At 42.2% G+C, this 15,323-nt stretch overlaps 1 long non-coding RNA gene across 1 annotated transcript; it reads right to left on the reverse strand.

Annotated features, from left to right (window-relative positions):
• Positions 1 to 1,752: 1,752 nt before the first annotated feature.
• LOC120398785 lies at positions 1,753 to 4,422 on the reverse strand. Its single transcript, XR_005594702.1, has 2 exons — positions 4,224 to 4,422; positions 1,753 to 2,300 (listed from the first exon to the last, which is right to left on the reverse strand). It is a non-coding gene; the product is annotated as an uncharacterized LOC120398785 (long non-coding RNA).
• Positions 4,423 to 15,323: the final 10,901 nt, after the last annotated feature.

Below are 15,323 nucleotides of genomic sequence, written 5' to 3' on the forward strand. Positions count from 1 at the left end.
CAAAACAATTAAATTCATACTAATGTGTACAGGTATTACATTTATATACAATGTGTATTTCAATTTTAATTGGCTACATTTCAATTCAGGCACTTAAATTTTAAAATCACATCCTTCCAAAGCTAGAATATAACGAACATCTATTTTCATGGGGATTATAAAGTACACAATGCACATAGTTATGAGCACTGGGCACCACCTTCTAAGACGTACACAATTATCACTCACATACACACTCACAAATTCATTCACAAATGGATTAATAATATTTTTCCCTCTTATATTTCTAAACACACATTTTGTGCCTGCAAGGTATTTGTGGTGCATTCATATCCAATCCCAGATTCTTCTAAAATGGCTCCCAATTCATAGAATCATAGAATCTCAGGGTTGGAAGGGACCTCAGGAGGTCATCTAGTCCAACCCCCTGCTCAAAGCAGGACCAAACCCAACTAAATCATCCCAGCCAGGACTTTGTCAAGCCTGACCTTAAAAACCTCTAAGGAAGGAGATTCCACCACCTCCCTAGGTAACCTATTCCAGTTCTTCACCACCCTACTAGTGAAAAAGTTTTTCCTAATGTCCAACCTAAACCTCCCCCTCTGCAACTTGAGACCATTACTCCTTGTTCTATCATCTTCTACCACTGAGAACAGTCTAGATCCATCCTCTTTGGAACGCCCTTTCAGGTAGTTGAAAGCAGCTATCAAATCCCCCCTCATTCTTCTCTTCTGCAGGCTAAACAATCTCAGTTCCCTCAGCCTCTCCTCGTAAGTCATGTGCTCCAGCCCCCTAATCATTTTTGTGGCCCTCCGCTGGACTCTCTCCAATTTATCCACAAATTCAGTTGTCTTCAACCTCTGGGCTTCTTATTACCCATAACCTGTGGTCCCTGGGCTCCATCCTTGTCTTATTAACATTAAGGTCCAAGACTACAATGGGGGAGTCCACCTTATTTCTGCTTCTAACATTAATAATACAAATAAAGTGATCTCTCCAGATATTTTATCATAGGTAAAATTTACCATTCTCCGCTAGGATGGTAAATCCTTTTAGATCTGGGTGGAATTTTTTTCCAAATGTTCCTGATTTTCAGTGGAAGGTTCCCACTCAGATGAGCTTGAATCATGTCCTTTACTACATCACTAATCCACATCTGAATTTGCATGCATGCCAGGGCCAAGGAAATATTACTCTGGATGGCACCAGTGGCCTGCAAGAGGCAGAGGTGTTCCTTTTATTGAGATTGCTCCCACTCCTCTAAAACCTGTGCCATCCCATTCTGTATGGAGCTTTGCCAATCTAAGGATACCCTTGGAGGCATTGCTAAATCCTTTGTGTTCCTCACTGCTTTCATTTTATTTGCAATCAGTTCCTCACTTATACTACTGAGAAATCTTAACCTTGTGCCAAATGCTCCCAATATGTCCCATTTTATTCAGTCCTTGTGTTGTCTGGGGACAACATGAAGATTAATAATTTTTTCCCTCATATAATGGCTGGAGAAACTTTTCACAATGGGGTTCTATTGCTGAGATGTTTGCTAAGGTGAGGTCCACAATAACCTTTTTCAGGGTGTGGATTGTATTAATCACCAGTTGTTTCTTTACATTGGTTTGAACCACATATGCTCAGATCAAATTAATTACAAGCGGTTCCAAAATCCACACTTGTATCTTTTACTACATGGGGTCTCTGCAGTAGCCATTTCCCTGTCATTTAGGGATACATATTAATAACCATTTTACCAACTCACCATATAGCCACTTTATTATCCAAATATCCGTTGTCCTTCTTACATATTTCCTGAGGACCTGGGGCCTCTAAAGTACCTCCCATCTCCCTCTTTAGTCTTGTCACCCCCAGATCTTTTTGTCCAGTGTCTGGGAATGAAAGGGAATATTTCAGCATAAAATTAATTGTCTTTTCCCCCACAGCTCTCTGCTTCAGGATGTCAGTCCACAAGTGAATGTACTGGCTTTCGCAGAGGAGAAAATAACTTGTTTGTTACCCATCTGCATTCCCAAATTCTTGGGTTCTTATGTCTTATCTCTACTAACATGACATCAGCTCTTGGAAAGTCTGGAAGAGGGAGAGAGGCATGGGCATCCATTTTGTCCCAGTGGTGGGACATGCCAAAAAGACACTGGCAGCATTGTTTCCTGATTTCTGGGTCCTCAACATTAACATGTATTTCTTCTGCATTGTTTCTTCACACTCCAGTCATCCATGGATAATCTCCCTACACTTCGAACACAACAGGTTCTGAATTCACGCCACCAAAGAAGCAGGTCTGCAATCTAAACACCAGCAAAAGCACATACAGGAGTCTATCATCTCCAAGATTCTCCAGCGTCCACATGACTGTCTAAAACACAAAGCAAAACAAACTTTCCTGCTCCCTATATGGGGGAGGTATCTCTAAACATTTAAACTAAACTTATTAACTTTTACTCAGACCCATCAAGGCCTGAGTCCCTCTATTCACCACCCTTTGAACTTTTAATTATGCGTTGTGTACCCACTTGAGGGTGAGATTAGAGCTGATTTGTTTAGGGCATGCTGGGGCTGGAAAAATGGCCATTATTAATCTTGCCAGTAAGCCCATATTTCACTAGGGAGTGGGCAATTTTCAGTAACATGGAAGACAATCCCACCAAATAGTCCCAATGCTGTGAAGCCAAAACCTCCTTTTTCCACAGGGGGTGAATCCCCTCTCTACTTCACTTAAAGTTTTGGAGGCATAAGCCACAGGGCAGAGCTCTGACTCAGCACAGCTTCCATCCCCTTTTCAAGTAATTGCCAGCTGCAACACAAATGGCTGTTTTCCCCTACTCCCTCCTTTAACAATTCAGGCAGTGGGGCTGCTTTCTCTGAAAATCCCTCAATTAACCATTCCCCCAAAGAATCTAAGATCTGTAATGTCCATGGGAGCTGAAAATTTAAGAATCAGCTCCACTCTCTGTTGATCAGGGGAGCACCTTTCCTGTCCTAAGGTCAGACTAAGGTAACTTACTTATTGGGAGCACAACTGGGCCTTCTCTGGGCTTACAAAATATTTGGGAAACTACGTTTAAAGTAACACCCTATCCAATACTTCTAAATTCTTTTCCCTGGTCTGAATGCAAATCAGGATATCATCCACATAAAAAAAAATCACCCTGTCCCTTTCAGGCATCCCATCCCACATCTTGACTACATGGCTTGACAAATAATAGGGCATGGTTCCATCCCATGGGGATCCTGGCAAAACAAAACTGCTTCCCTTGAAAGGTAAAAGCAAATTTGTAATAGATATACCAATGTAAAGGAATAACAAAGAATCCTTTGGCCAAATCCAAAACTGAAAACAACTGGGCCCCTCTTACAATGGAGGCCATCACCTCCTGATATGTGGCCACAATGGGAGCCATCAGTGGGGTCACCCAATTAAGGCAGCAAAAATCCACTACCAGCCTCCAAGTCCTTCTATCACTGTCAGAGGGCAGCATTATTGGAGCTGACTGATCCACCAAAACACCTTGGCTTAAAAGTTGATCAGTTGTTTCTTTCTGGTTGGTTTCTGCCTCTTTTGGATACCTGTACTGCTTGTGGGGTGGGGGGTCAGTGCCTGTAACTAGGGTTTCTGCCTCAATTTAGCCACATTCTATTTTATTCTTGGCCCACACCTCCTGATGTTTCTCTGCAATTGCCAAAACTTCTGGGGGGCCATGTGGGTCACTGCAGTTCTTCAGATGTCTTAAGGGCTGCTATGTGGTAGCTTGCTGAACTCTTCACTGGCTCCCAGAGTGTGCCAGGAGGGATTTTCCATAGGAACATGTTAGCAAAATCAACTAACACTCTTAATTCTCTCAAGACAACAGTTCCCAGGATCCCTTCTCCTCCCAAATCCATTGAAACAAAATTGCCCTTTATTTCTTCTTTACCCTGTCTGATACAGAATGTTTCTGCAAAAGTGAACAACACTGTATGCCTCATTAAACCCCTGTAATGTTAATTCCATCTGGAGATTCAAATAGATTCTCATTATGGGTACTCAACAAGGAATAACTGGCACCTGTATCTAACAACAAATTCTGTCCAAATGCCCCTCCTTCAAACTCCACATAACCGTGAACCTACTCCACCCATCAATGCCCAAATCGGGGGATCTATGGGGTGTCTTCCCTTTGTGCTCAGGCAGCCTTAGCAAAAGTTCCAGAGTGGACAAGCTTCCTTTGTACCTTATGAGTTGTCTTCACCCACCAGGGTTCAAGGGCTCTGCCTTGATTTTTGTAGGGCCTGTCTCCCTTCTCTTTCCTTTCTCACCTGTAGCCCTTGCCTTCCTTTGAAGTCTTATCTGGGAGGGCTATTGCTTTAAATGAGGTTGCTTCAGGCAGAGACACAAATCCTTATGGCCATGAAAATAAACAGCTCTGGACCCATCCTTATTTTATTAATTTACTGCTTTTCTCAAAACTGCTTCCAAGTATGATCAGCAGCAACATTCTTTATTGCTAGGCAACCATATCTTCAAGGACAGTAACATACTTTCAGTAATGTAAAGCCAACTGTGGCTTTAACCCTTAACTTTCAAAACAAAAATACACAAAAGAAGAAAAACATCTAAGGGAGGGGAGCGAGGGGAAAGAGAGGGGAGCGGAAAAATGGGGAGGAGAGAGAAGAACAAATTAGGAGACAAGGGAAACTTAAGCCAAGAAAAATTACAGAAAGCAACAACACATCTAGAAGTGGGGCTCCATGGACCAAATCATCTGGGAACCCGTACCCTGTATCCTGGCTCTGAGATGAGAGAGGGAATTGCTACCACATCTGCCGGAGGTGCCAGCTATCTTTGCTAGCCATCCCAAGGCTGTGCTCTGGGTTAATGGGCCAACTGATTTCACTGCAGCTCTAGCTTGGTCAGGGGAGAAGGGCTTGACCTCTATCCACTCTCTCCCTCCTTGATTACCCCTTTGGGGATGAATCTTCCTCACTGTGGGGCTATGGGTATGGGCATCAGCAACTCTTCCAGAGTTTCAAGCAAGAGACCATACTGGACTGCCCAGAAGTGCCCAAGGGAAAAGGAACCTCATGGGGATCATCTTCTCATTACAAGTATTAGAGGGGATACAAGTCAAGATCCTCCTCTGACCCATCTCCCTTTCCTAAGCTACGACTCCCTATGATTGCAGCTACTATTGCCTTTTGCTCTCCCAACACGGTTCTGAGAGCACAATTTTTTTTTCTTACATTCCCTGTGACCTGCCTGGGTCTTATTCTGGGACTCCTGTGGTAACTCAGCTGCATCCATATTCCCACACTAACCTAGGTTTCCCATTGCTTACAGAGCAGAAGGAATGCTCTGGGGTTGATAAAGGCACCACACTTTCAAAATCATTATCATGCTCCTGTACAAAATCAATCAAACTGTTTTCCAACACTATCTCTAACTTTCCAGATGTTCCCTTTCCTTCTGACATATTTTCTCACTCGACCAGGCTTATTAGCCCGAGCCCTGAATCACTTGCGGAACGTATCCATAAATCAATTTAGGACTACAACATGGAAAATTACAGGATGCAGCTAGGCTCTCCTGTCCCCTTCCCTCCATTGAAAACAAACATACTATTTGCATAAATCGTCCCCTTTCTCTCCATCAATCCTGGTAACTGGCTCTCCAGATCTGTTACCCGTGGTTTCTCAGAACCCAAAGGCATGGTAACTCAACTGTTTCTCTCCAGGATGTGTCAGGTGTACATTAATGGGGGCACAACTCTTCTGTCTGATAAATCATTGATAGGAGCAAGTGTGTTCATATCTAAAACTTCAATTTATTAGATATTAAACACACACACACAAAATAGGTTTAGGACATCTCATATATAGTAAGCCACAGTCTGAGATGGTTTTGAGCAATCACCAGCCAGGCTTCCAGGGGCCTTCTTTCCGTCCAGCTGATGGGGAGTTTAGATATCAGCTCTTTGCCTGAAGAAAAGCTCCCTTGGACTGCTCCAAAGCATATTCTTTCACCTAATATTTATAGCTAACTTCAAACAAAGCACATAACTTATAGTGACTCTTAGTAGGTCACCAATACGCCTAATTTCAGCAAAACTACTCGTTATCTCTTATCAAAATATTTCTAGTCATAACAACAATGTACCAGGGTCACTTAAACCACTTAAACTGTCTTCCATAACTTTCTGTCCCAGCCTCCCATTCTGACTAACAAACTGAAAATATGCAACTGTCTGACCTTGCCTCACAAAGGCCCATAGGCGCTGACTTCCCCTCTGCCCGGTGGGTGTTCAACCCCTCCTTGCCTTGCCTCTTCCCACCCCTTCACCACCCTCACCCCAGACCCCATTCCACCCCCTTCTCCAAGTCCCCGCCCCTCCTTTGCCTCTTCTCCGCCTCCTCCCCTGAGCACGCCATGTCCCTGCTCCTCCCATTCCCTCCTGGAAAGTCTTAAGTGCCGCCAAACAGCTGTTAGGTGGCGGGGTGGGGTGAAGCGCTGGGAGGGAGAGGGAGGAGCAGTAACACGTCATGCCAGGGTGGGCAGGGAAAAGGAGGTGAGGAGAGGGACCTTCATGTCAGTGGGCCCAGAGCACCCTCCAATTTTTCCCCGGGGGTGCTCCAGTCCTGGAGCAAAGTCAGTGCCTATGCAAAGGCCTACGATTATTCCTCACTATGTGGTATTTGGTTTTCAGTTGGCACTGGTTCAACATACAAAATGTCTGACAGCAGCACTGTCAAATTCTGGGGTAACACTAGGAAACAGTCTCCTTTTTTGTGACCATTTTAAAGGTAAGCATGAGTTCCATAACCTGGCTAACAGATGGGCTCCAGTCTTTATTTGATACTTTACACCAGGATTTAGCAAATCTGATTTATCTGAAGTCCCTTGGTTTTAAGCATGTGTTTCAGATTAAGAACATGCTTAGAAGCTATCCTGAATAAGGATGCTTTCCTAAATCAGAGTCTATGTGCAAATAAGTTATTTTTTCCTAAAATCAAATAATTTTTTTACAGCTAATGACATGTGTGTACACACATGCAAAACACAACCATGCTTCAATCCAGAAAAAAATCTTTATGCATGTGCTTAAATTTAAACATGTGAAGTAGTTTAATGGATGTCATTGGGGGCGGAGGAGGGGGGAGACAAGCCATGTTGAGTTTATGGTGCATAAAACTTCTTAACCAGATAAAATCTTTATTGTTGTGCTCCAGAAATTCGCAAAAAAAGTATTAATTCTTTAAAATTTACCAAGCAAATTTCCTACCATGTTAATACCATGTTTGCTACAGACACTTTTGTCTAAACTGAAAACTCCTGAAAATAGGGGCTTGTAATGAAAAGTCTGACAACCCCTTAACTTCAGAAGTGCTACTAAGCGGCTATTATAATGTCACTGCAGAAATGGGATCAGACTCAAAAGACAGACTTCTCTCAGGTCATATGTCCAAAAAATACTAAATTTCCAACCATTAAGCTCAATCTCGTTCCTGTTTCTGTGCCCAGAGAGACGATCAAGCATGCTGATGAACAATTTGAACCATGCCAAAAACACAATCAAAGCTCAAATGCACCAGCAGAGCTGCTTTTCCAGGGGCATCCTTCTGGTTTTCAACAACACAATTATGATGACAGTAATAATCCAAGTGCATCTAGCTATTAGGGTTGAGGAAAGAGTTGTGCATCAGGTAAATACAACCCCTAGGCTCCCAGTGTTGTACAGCAACCCATATGTTTTAGGTATATGCATTTAAAATGTATGAAAGAGTGGAGATGACTTCTTTTTTTTTTTTGCGGCGGGGCGGATGGCAGTTCTGAGATTTATGCCTGGGATAGTGAGAAGGGGACTTCTCACTTCAATTTTGAGAAATACACTTGAAATATTTATAGACCCTTCAAAATATATCTGGGTTCCCAGGTATATGAATGCTACTAACTTGATTTATTCCAATTCTAGTTAATACATTCGCTTTTTGCTTGTTCTGGACAGGAATGGTCTTCTGAAAGGCCTGGGAGTCTGTTAATTCTTTCACTCCCCCTACTAACCATCCTGTCTGGGACTAACCATCCTGTTGACTGAAGAGAGCTGGCACTCCCAGATTGCTCACTGGGATAACTAGAACACAGTATGAGACACTCCCTCCACTGACAAGTGAAAATGTTGCAAGCCACTTTAGCTCAGTTTGAAAAGGACTGTAGTAGAATTTAGAACTTAGATTCCTCACATGGTATTACACTGCATTATCACCAGATTGCTGTACTGGTAGCCTTATATTTCTTATGGACAGGATATACTTCCATATATATAATAATGTGTGGCAAAGTTCCTCCTCTCCTCTAGTAGGTACTGCACTTATTGGCGGATTTCCTCCCCTCAGTAGTCTTCCCCTTGGATGAAACCCACAGTCTGGATCACCTCCTCCTATGTCTGATTAGGAGTAGTGAGGCTTGGGGGGAACCCCGGGTTCCAGCCCAGGGCCCTGTGAATTGCAGCAGTCTCTATAGTGCTACTTGTAACCGCTGCTTGACCGCTACAGCTCCCTGGGCTACTTCCCCATAGCCTCCTTCAAACACCTTTCTTATCCTCACCCAGTGGTGAGCTGGAGCAGGTTCCCACAGGTTCTCAAGAACCGGTTGCTAAAATTAGACCTCCGTGGAGAACCGGTTGTTAAAGGGCCAGGGGGTGGGCAAAGAACTCTGGTCCGCAGGCCGGACCATCCTGTTGCTCCCAGGATTCCCAGCTGGGGAGGCTGAGGCTTCCCCGGCCCTTCCCCCGCTTCCCCCCCAGCTGTAGCGTGGCCAGCCGCGGGCACCAGCTGGGCAGCTCAGCTGAGCTATGGAGTCGTCCTGCTGCCGCTTTTTGAATGGCCCAGCAAGGTGTGTGTGTGTGGGGGGGCTGCTGCAAGCTCCAGGGCTGGCCAGGGGGAGGAGGCAAGTGGGGCAATTGGCCCAGGTCCTACAGGGGCCCCCAGCCCCACGAGGATGTCTCCCCTGGCCTCTCCCCTGCTCCCACCCCTTAAATCAGAACTTTTTATAGGGAACCGGTTGTTAAGATTTTGGCAGCTCATCACTGTCCTCACCATAGGATCCTCCTGGTGTCTGATACTGCTTGATGGTGTTTCCTCAATCCTCCAGTAGTACACCCTCTCAGTTCTTAGTTCCTTGTGTCTCTGGCTCCCAGCTCCTCATACACCCTTCCTTCCTCTGGCTCCTCCTCCTTGACGGGAGTGAGCTCCCCCTTTTTATACCAGGTGCCCCGATTAGCCTGCCCTGATTGGCTGCAGGTGCTCCAATCAATGTAGCTCTCTCCGGTGCCTTCTAGAAAGTTCTTAATTGGCCCCAGTTTCCTTAATTACTCTGGAGCAACTGCCATTTTGGTTCCCATGGTACTAGGGATTTGCTTAGCCTGGGGCTAACATACCTGTTCCTGAGTACTTTCCTGTAGCCATCCGGCCTTGCTCCATCACAAATGGGATTGATATAAATCATTCTGATGCCATACTGAGGTGTGATACCAGATAGTTTGTTGCTTTTGATTTTAAAATATTTTCTTAATATCATCATGTGTTCAGCTTGATTTTAAATGTACAAACATTCTAAACAAGCTGTGCCTCATTACTCCAAATGTTGCTGGTAATTCGTGGTCCTTAGCAGAGTACACACATCCGTGCTGGCAAACCCAAGCTGTTCTCATTGCTGTTATTCACCTGTGAAAGTATATCAATTAATTTAAATTGACAGGTGGCAAAAAATGAGCATGAAGGACTGTGGAGATACGCTTTATGTTTTATGAAACAGAAATACCTTCCTGGCCAGATTTCCTCTAGACAGTTTGAATGCTTTAGAACTAGTCATTTCTTTTGAGATAAGGTTGAGGGTAAAATCTAGCAACAAGACCTGACACCTAGACATTACAGGGCTGGTGTAAAATGGTATAGTTCTAGTGAGTGATTAGCTGGTCCTATAATCTCTTACTTAACATGCTCACTTAATCACAGTTGACCATCTCCATAACCTTGATTAATAGAAGTAATTTTGGAATTAGGTGTGTTGATACATATTATAGGGGTACTGTGCTTTGGCAGTTTCCAGAGGCAGTGGTTCAGAGAGGCATTGCTGTGACTAGAGTCCCCAGAATGAGTTCTTGCTGAGTCAGCATTATTTCTCCTGCAAGCTCCTGGAATGCACACACCAGAATGGTAGCTCCATTGCCTTTAGAGAAGATGTGGTGTGCTCAACACTGCACCAAGACAGTAATGCTGGCTACTGAAGACGGGGCAGAACCTTGCCACTGCCATCCACTTGCCCCTACTCATTCTCCAAGATAGCTAGCAGCCTATGGGGCCCAACAAAGACCAGGGATGGCAAACCTCAGAATCTAAGCAGCTTCTGATTCTAGAGCAGGGGGACAATGTGGGATATTACTTTGCAACCCCCACCCTAGTGTAACCCAAGCTCTCACAACTGACCTGATCTGAGGTCTGTGTACATTGCAAGTGTTAGGTAATCAATCTGTGTGTAGCCCAAAGCCCCTATGACCTCTGTTGCAAGCAGCAAACATTATATAATCAAAGTGTCTGTAGACTCACCAAATCTCTTTAACTTAACCTGTGTCTGTTAAAAAGGCATTGTGTAATCAAGAAGGCATTGTATAATCAAATGGGCATTGTGCAGTCAGAATGAAGATTTTAGCCAGACAGCCTGTGTGCATTTTAAGATATCTTAAACATGGCTATGTGAAATCTGCATGTTCCAAGAATGAAATAAATGTATATAAGGAATGACTTTTGTGGTGTTCGGGGGAGATAGGACCTGAAACTACTGAGGAACCAGCTAGATGACCGCATCTCCCCCCAACCTAGGTAAGGGTAAACCTACTTTTTTCTGGCGTGTAACTGCTTGCTGTACTTGGCTAAAGACTGTTAGGTATTGGTTACTGTTGTTAGGAGATAATAAAGTAGGAATTCAAACTTTGCTGTCCCTCCCTCTTTTCCAGAGGGCCCTAAATACCCCCCTTATTTTGGGGGTGACACTAGGCACCTGTGAAGCGGTCAGCAAGAATCTGTCACTCACAAAGGGCCAGAACTGTGAGGTCCTCCATTCAATCATATTTGGTCCTTATTCATTTGCCTGAGTAACTGAGAGAAATCTGAGTAAGGACCTCGGGATTTGATCCCTTGTTTCCAAGATGGAAGGAGTTAGATCTATGTTTCTAAATCACAACATGTAGGCATTTTACTCTGATAGCTGTGCAGCATTTAAACCACTCCATTCCTTTCTGTTCCTTTCTTATTTTTCACGTATAAAGCTAGTGCTTTCATATCTTTCTCACCCTCAAATTAAATGTCTGGATATCATCTCTGATAAGGGTAGTGCCAATTGAGAAACAGTGTTGACTAGCAATTAGATTCTCTTCGTGGCCTGTGCTTTGTTTTCCATTTCAGTCCTGAGAGAGCATTGGTGCTTCATGGACAGCAAAACTGCATGGGATTTAATGCTAAAGACAAATTATATCACTGTTGCTTCAAATTGTAAATCATGAAGATCCTGTTTTCTGTAAGTTTTTTCTTTAGGTCCAACATATATAATGAAATTTAATTATCAGTTCCATTTTATTATGATAAATTGCATATAAGTTAGAGATATTCATATGTTAAAATCTAACCCAGGTTAGTAATGACCAAAAATTATGTGAATTTAGCTGGTTATGATTGCCTCAGTCCATTTCATAGTGAATAAGTGTGCACACCACATTTACCACCTCTGATTTCAGTCTTAAACAGAGGCTGATGATACTGGGCGTGGAGTCTAGCCACTCACTCACTCCTGTAAGTCAGCGTTGGAGTATTTTATTATTATTATTATTATTTGTATTAGCTAGAGGACATATGAGATCAGGGCTTGGTTCTGCTAGGCATTGTACTAACACAATGGGAGAGTCCCTGTTCTAAGATTCTTGCAATCTAAACAGACAGTACAGACAACAAACAGTAGAGGAAACAGAGGTAGAGGGAGGTGAAATGACTTGTCCAAAGTCACATAGGCAGGTCAGGAGCAAAGTCCCCTGAGTCCCAATCCAGTACTCCATTCATTAGTTAGTATATCTTCTTCAATAAAAGATCATAAAAGATCAATCTAGTAGCTGTGAATATTATGATCTGTGGATGGATTTCTATTATGTGAATGCCTATGTTCTGCAGAACTAGATATGACAATCTGACAACATATTTGATGAGTTTGAACTAAAATAGAAATCCTGTTTTTGTCAGAGGAGTATACATTGCAAGCATTTAAAAGAGAGATGGCATTTAAAACAAGAGTTAGGTCAGACAGGTTGCACATAGAATTACAAAATGCTGAAGGAGAGAAGCCTGTTAAAGTACAATAAAAGCAGATAGGAGTCTAAAATTTTCAATCTGGAAAAATTATAAGAAACCAGCATGTACAAAAAAGACTCTAAAATGATATAATGTGATAAAAGTATAGTGAGACATTATGATAAAGGAGACAGAGAAAAGAGACGTGGCATAAAGTACTATAATAATGTGATAAAGAGAGATGATGACATTGTCATATGACAAGCAGGGAAGAAATATAAAGCATAAAAAAGGCATCTGAGTATGAACTAAGAAAATGAAAAAAAATGTAGCATAGAAATGACCAGGAGGATCATATATATTTTAAAATGTGTCATCTCCTAACTGATCAAGACACATTTTTCCTTTCTAAGCCACTTGACAAAAATTCAGATCATATATTCTGCCTAGCTACTCTCACAGAACATCCACATGGTGCACATAGAGAGAACAGGGAATCAGAGTTGTATCAGATCTCTGCACATGTGTCCTAGAAGTCATCATGAACATGGGGGAGAGATACTAAAAACAAACCTTCTGCACAAAAAACCTTAGACGCCTTATTTACCTTTTTAAAAAAGACTTTACTGTTTTGAATTAAGGGTTCTGAAACAAATTTATGTTGTTGAACTGATATTTTACTGTTGATCTGTGCAACAAAGGGTGGATATGCGCAGGTGATTTAATTGTTATTGAAATTAATACTGAATGTTAAATCACAGTACTGGGACAGTTGTGTGAAATCTACAAGCTTAGTTCTCAGGGCCAAATTCACATGGAGTTTTGGGTTTGCACAAAGATGATGTAACCCACATGATTTATACAGCAGCACTGACTTGGTTTCTCAAGGGGAAGACAAGAAAAGCAATGGGGATGAGACCTGGATCTTGGCTGGATCCAAGTCTCTGCATATGTGTAGAGAGCAGGGAAGGCCAACTCAGCTAGAAGGACCCAGAAATATCTAGAAAGGATGTGACAGTTATTAGACATGGTCAGTAGCTATTTCTGAGGCTGTATAGGAAGTTCACTGTTGGCAACCAACCTGGCAGGTCAGATCCCAGTCATCCTCTGATAGCTGAGCCAATCAGTGTGGGGGAGGGCGAGTAGAGATTATAGATTCAGGAGTTAAAGACAGCACTGTGGACTCAGTAGCTGATAAATGCAGGACTAATATATATGTCTGCTGTAAGGGCTGAGTCCCAATCCTTGTACCACTTAGGTGACTAGCTACAGACTTCTGTTTCACCAGCAACTGAGAAGACCAGTAAGCTATTAACCCCAGTGCTGGAATGCATCTAGCTATGGAGATCTCCGGATTGTTTGCTGACTGGGTTCTGAAGTGTTTGAAGGGACTGAGATGCTGTCATTTCGCAAGCTCTGAATGGTCCAGCTGATACACGTACATCTTATGGTCATGCTATAAAGACTGAGAAATCATTTCCGAGAAGATCAGCAGGGAATGTGTTTTCATGTGTGTGCTAAAGTATAGAAATTATGTTGAAATGTAATATTTGAATGTTTGTAACAGAAAAAAAAAGTGGAAAACTCTGTATAAGAAATTAGTAGATTTACTGTTTAATAGCTTTTGTTTAAAAGTTATTCATAGTATTTCAAATATTAATTATATTATCTACGTGTTACAATGTGTTTTTCTGTGCATTAAATGTTTGTATAACTAAGAAAGCGTATAGCCCAATCTCTTTGAAATTGGGAACTTCCAATATTTATTTACCAGGGGTTTTCATACAATAGCCCTGAAGTTTAACTTTGTGTGAGGCTTTTTGAAAAAATCCTGAAAAGCCCAAGCTCTCGCCTGTGCATCAATAAAAGAGTAAAGCTGAGAGGCAGGAAGACAAGGACTCATGGTATTATTCTGAGTGGAGGTTTCCTTTTCACTGTGTGGGTACACTCATGTTGAAACTCTTGGGCATGCAAAACTGGGGCAGGGAGCTCTCGGGAACACCTGTGTGACATTTCTGGTCGTTTCCATTAATTATTTATAATCATAATTTAAAGAACATCATAAATAAGTAGGGTATGATTTTCAAAAGCACTCGGCATTAAACCTAACTCTACAACCAGTGAGCTCAGTGGGCTATTTACCCGTTGATACTTCAATGGAAGTAATATTAGGCCAATGCTTACATTTTGAAAATCCATCTAAGCCCGTTCAGAATTTTTTTTCAAATTAAAAAATATTCTAAAGAAAAAAGGGACATTTGGTTAACTAAAACTTTCATGAATAATGTTCTCATTCTTCAATTAGCTCTAAATCCCATTCATAGTACTTAACAGGAACAGCAGTCAACCTCATAAGTGATGTTGATATTAGATTAGCCTAAAATGGCTGAGGATAAGTACGTAAAAGACAACAAAATTCTTGGTGTTATTCTGCTGAAGTCAATGGAATGACATGAGGGACGAATATAGCTCCTAATGTCTACAATACATAATGGAAATTGAGAATTTTGAAAATAACTGATTAATGGCTAGAGCAAGACTATTTGTAATTCTTTATGTGCATAAACACCCCAACAAGGGCCTCTGGGTTAGAAAACCCCCTGTATGATCACTGCGCCTAATATGGAACTGAACCCAGCTTTCTGGATGTGATAAGGTAATAAAACAAACTGTGCTGCCTCCACATTACAATAAGGAAAATCTATACAATTCATCAAGTGTACAACACTATCCCTAACTTAATAGAACCACCTCTGAGGAGACAGCATGAATGTAAACATATTCCCACAGTAAGTGATATGGCGTCAGAACTCACTGTCTGACATTCCTTAAAGCTTCTGTCTCTGCCAGTGGCAATGAGTTTTTAAAAGCAAGTTGCATGTTGTATCTTTGGTCTAATAAAGTTGACACAACAGCCAACATACTGTCAAAGTTTAAAGGCCAAACAAATGTGTAGCTTACCTCCCAGTACCTCTGTCTTGCTTTAATTTTAACTGACAATAGAA

Source organism: Mauremys reevesii, linkage group 2 (genome assembly GCF_016161935.1).
Source record: "Mauremys reevesii isolate NIE-2019 linkage group 2, ASM1616193v1, whole genome shotgun sequence".
NCBI lineage: Eukaryota > Metazoa > Chordata > Testudines > Geoemydidae > Mauremys > Mauremys reevesii.